The following is a 5,000-nucleotide window of genomic DNA, read 5'->3' on the forward strand; positions in this document are numbered from 1 at the left end:
ATGGATGGACTTTATACTCTGGTTTCTCTTCAGATCGAATAAGTCTTTCGCCTTTTATTAAAGATTTCCGTGGAGAGGAACGACCACGAGTTTCACTCAATTTTTTCAGGCCCAGTTTACACTGGCTGTGCTAAACTTGTACAAAAGTAGAAGAAACTTCTTAAACAGAGATCCAAGAGGTTCTAAGCACCAAGCTGTTGCGAAAAAAAGAAAAGGTTTTGGTTCCATATTTATGATGTCAGCATCTTTGACTGCGGGCAAAGCATGACATATGCACCGTCGTTATTCGGCAGGTGCTACTTTTAGTTTTACCTTAAATAAAACACTGACACCAAATTTATCTGTTGGATTATAACGTCCACAGCTTTATTAATTATTAAATATATAAATAAATAAATTAACAATTTAGGGTCATTGTCCAGCTAACATTATATTACTATCCCCCCGCACAATACCCCTGACAATGACCCTATCTTTTGAACAATAATTAACATTCACTTAACATATAACTAGTAACACACGGCCTACCAGAGAGGCCCCAAAACCATACTGTTAACTGTAGGGGTGTACCCAGACACCCTTACCCCCTAGGTTCGAAGCCACCGAAGAGCTTGAACCTACCAACACTCTAATCCATCTGGCCTACTCCAGCCTAGGCCTTGGCCTGTCCATTCCCAATTCCAGCTAACTCCTGGCTTTAACACGCCCTGTTCCGCCATAGCACATGACTTGATCCCTTAAGGAAATGTGCGCCCCCCACCACCCTGAAACAGGGCCAAGCTAATCCCTTCCTGAAAGCCTAGGTTGAGCAAGTCACAACCCACGTCCGACAAGTGTACCCCGTCTCTCCTAAAATAACCCGGCAACATGTCTTCCAGTTCCCTATGCCGAACTACAATGCCCCCCACTCGCCGCACAAAGCTCACCATTGCCCTGTTAACCTTGCCCCTGCATCGAGCCACTGCAGCTGGATCCCTGGCGTGCCGCCACGTGAAACGGGGGACCATTTCCGACCACACCACCACCACGCCAGGGACCAGGTCCAACAGCCGATCAACGTCTCTCTTCATCCGTCTAACCAACTCCCTTTGCGGAATCAGACCCAAATCATTCCCACCCCCGTGTATTAAAACTATGTCTGGTGAGGACCCTCCGGTCAACCTGCTAAACAACGTGCTACTAAGGCTTTGCCAGCTAAACCCCCTAAAGCCGAACCATGAAATTTACACTTCTCCTGGAAGAAAACCGAGCTGTGCTCCACTTCTCCGAACAGCAGCCCTCTTCTGAGCCCAATAGATATACGAGTGCCCCCAGATCCACACCTTCCATCCTGCAAAGAAAAACACGTTAATACCAAACAGATGGATTCCACTTCCATCACAGCATAACACTGCCCCTCTCACACCAGCCTATCCGGTCTAACGTATGATCGAAAACGCAAGGATTCCCACCTCCCAATGCGTTTAATCCTCTCATCCCCCAGTCCCAACCGTGCGGCCTCGGTCGCCGCCCCAATTCTAAAGGAGTGAGTCCCAAATTGCCCAGGCTCCAGGCCCACTTTACTTACTCCCATCCGAAACACCCTCATAAACTGGAAACGCGACAGGGCCGAGCCGTCTTGGTGCACAAGGAAGCAACCATCACCCCCCGGGCGCAATGCCCGGTACTCCGACCCCGTTTCCACTGGGCACACCCCAGAACCAGGCAACCCGAAAAGCACAATTGTGCAACCTTTACCAAAAATGTCCGTCTTCGAGCGGCGCAACTGAATTTGCACCCTGTCCCTACGAACCTCCACATCTGCGAGCTGAAGACCCCCAAGACCCATCTTGTTTGCGCTGACCAACTCCCCGATCCGAAATGCACCGAAAAAAGCCCACACAAATGCCACCGTGAACAACGTTACCTCGAACGTGGAGCTGCAAATTCCCGGTAGAACCCCCACCAGCTCCCGCAACAAATCAAAGGACACTGGCCTACGCGTGTCCACAGTTTTCTTCCCCCTCTTGAATCCCTTCACTGCTTGACGGACCAGGAAGTGTTTTGTATCATCAACCCAGCCATTGAATTTAAACAGGAAAGCCAAGGCAGATAGGTGTCTGTCCACCATGGCAGGCGACGCCTGAGCCGCAAACAATCGACAGAGCAACCATAAAAGTGCATCCAAGCGTTGCCCCTCCATAGGGGCGCTACCCACCTGAGCCACCGTCTCGTCCCATAGCTTCCAAACCTTTATGTAAGACGACCAAGTGCTCGGCGCCAGTGACCTCCTCACACAGTCTCCAAGCAGGCCATCCCGAGTTGCCACATCACACCCGGGCACTCCTGCCCTTGGGCCTGCGCGTCCGGTGCTGCCTCCCGAAAGCGTTCCCACTGAAAACGAGACAGTGAGTCAGCCACCACATTCTGGAGCCCCGGGATGTGCCTAGCCCTGAACACTATGTTGAATGACATACAACCAAGCACCAGTTTTCGCAGCAAGCGTACTACCGGGGGCGACGAGGCGGTCAAGCTATTAATCGCTTGCACTACCGCCATGTTATCGGAGTAGAATACCACCTTTTTGTTAGCCAACTCCGTACCCCAGAGAACCACTGCGACAACGATGGGAAACAACTCCAAGAATGCTAAGTTCTTAATCAGAGGACTCACCTTCCACGGTTCCGGCCACGCCTCCGCGCACCACTTACCCGCCAAGTAGGCCCCAAAACCAATGCTGCCGGAAGCATCTGTAAACAACTTCATCGCGGCCGACGACACCGTCGGTTCCCGAAAGAACACTTTCCAGTTAAAGTTGCCCAAAAACTGTTCCCAAACTCCCAAATCGTCTTTCATCTCGGCTGACACCCGAATGTAGTGAGACGGCCGCCGCACTCCACTGGTTGCTTGTGCCAACCTCCGACAAAATATCCTCCCCATGGGGATCACCCTGCACACAAAATTGAGGCTCCCCACGAGGGATTGGAGCCCCTGCAAGGTCACTTTCCTCGCCCCCTTGACTATTGCCACTAGCTGTCGCAGATGCCGCAGCTTGTCACTAGGCAACCTGCATTCCCCGAGCTCCGAATCAATTTCGAGTCCCAAGAAGCTAAGGCACGTGGTGGGGCCCACCGTCTTGTCCCCAGCCAACGGCACCCCGAAGGTATGAGCCACCCGCTGGAACACCCTCAGTACCTGAGCGCACCGCTCAGAGTCCCGTGGGCCGACACACAGAAAATCATCCAAGTAGTGCACTACGGCACCCCCCGCCGATTCCATGCGCACCACCCATTCCAAGAAGGTACTAAACCTCTCGAAGTAGGCACAAGAGATGGAACAACCCATAGGCAGACACAAGTCCACGAAGATTTCACCCTCAAAGTGACACCCCAACAGGTGGTGACAGTCCGGGTGTATGGGCAGCAGCCGGAAAGCCACCTCCACGTCCACCTTGGTCATCAGCGCCCCGCGCCCTGCTCTCCTAACCAGCTCGACGGCTTTGTCGAATGACGTGTAGGAGACCGAGCATAGGTCGGCGTCGATGTCATCATTCACCGAAGACCCCTTTGGGTGCGATAAATGATGAATCAAACGAAACTTTCCCTCTTCCTTCTTAGGGACCACCCCCAATGGTGACAACCTCAGATTCGCCAAGGGCGGGGCCGGAAATGGCCCCGCCATCCTCCCCAATTGGACTTCCTTGGCTAATTTCTCCCGCACCACCCCCGGGTGTTCCCTGACCGACCTGAGGTTCTCACAAGGTGCACCCGGCCCCGTGGCTTTGAAGGGAATTTTAAAACCCCCGGCAAAGCCCGCCCTAAGGAATTCTGCTACTGCTTGATCAGCGTATTGCCTTAGCCAAGGCAACATCGCGCCTACTTTCACTGGTGACACCCCCAGCAGGAGCTGCGGGAGCGACCGCTCCCGTTGCTCCCCCCCCTGCGGCCGACTTACCCTTCTTGAAACACCTGTTGACCCCGTGGGTCCCGCCGCACCGTGAGCATTCATGCCGGAATCTACAAGCGGATCCCCACTTACACTGTCCCTCGTTGTAAGCCCAGCAGTTACCTTTCTTTTGACCTGCCGCCACAGCCCCCCCGGCAGCGGTGCCGGCAGTCCCTGGAAAGGGCGCATTCTTTTGCGCCATCATTAACCGCATCCACAGCGGCAGGTCCATTTGGTCCCAGCGCATGGAAGGGTTGGCCGCCAGTCGCTGACGGAACTGCTCATCGTACCTCCACCATGCCAACCCCCCATAGGTGCGGTATGCGTCCCCAATTCCGTCTAAGTAACAAAACAACTGCGAGCAGCACTCCGGCCGCTTCTCCCCAATAACACTAGCCAAAATGCAAAAGGCCCATAGCCAATTGCCGAAGGTGTTCGGTATCTTCCGATACCTCCGCCTTTTCTCCTCCTCCTCTTTCTTGGCGTCCTTCTTGTCCTCCTCTTTTAAATCTAAGAATTCCTCCAGGGGAAGAAGGGAAAATATTTCCACGAATTCCCCTTTCGCAATCTTCTCTTTCACCTCCCCTTTCAAATGGCAACCTAACGGCCCCGCGAAGTACACATGTACATTCTGACGCGCTGCGTCCGCAATGTCCCCACCCGTCACGTCAAGTACCCCATCCCCCGCCGACGATCCATCGGGCTTATCAGTGGGCCTTGTTTCCTCCCCATTACCACCTGTCACTCCTGAGGTCGCCCTCTCCAACCCAGACCCGCTGCCGTCACCTGCTGACCAAACCTTATCGAACCTAAGTGGTTCCCTATCCTCTGACCATGAATCTATGAATGACTTCAAACAACAGTGTATGAATGTCCCAGGGTGTGGTGTAGAGGAAGACTCACCGCTGATGCCCCTGGCCGCCGCAGGCCGCGGGGTTGCAGTCCCTCCATCCGCCATTTCAGACACTGGAGCTCCCAATAGTCGCCGACTCCTGCCCGCCTGGTCCCGCCTCGGAACCGCTGGTGAGTTACTCCGTGACCTGTAAGGAGAAGACATCCTGGGTAGTCTGCCCGAG

General features: G+C 53.8%; 1 non-coding gene across 1 annotated transcript; it reads left to right on the plus strand.

The window, feature by feature from the left end:
• Nucleotides 1-13: 13 nt before the first annotated feature.
• Nucleotides 14-127, plus strand: LOC134569879 (U5 spliceosomal RNA). Its single transcript, XR_010084543.1, has one exon. It is a non-coding gene; the product is annotated as a U5 spliceosomal RNA (small nuclear RNA).
• The last annotated feature ends 4,873 nt before the right edge of the window (nt 128-5,000 follow it).

This window comes from Pelobates fuscus, chromosome 7 (genome assembly GCF_036172605.1).
Source record: "Pelobates fuscus isolate aPelFus1 chromosome 7, aPelFus1.pri, whole genome shotgun sequence".
In the NCBI taxonomy this organism is placed as follows: Eukaryota; Metazoa; Chordata; class Amphibia; order Anura; family Pelobatidae; genus Pelobates; species Pelobates fuscus.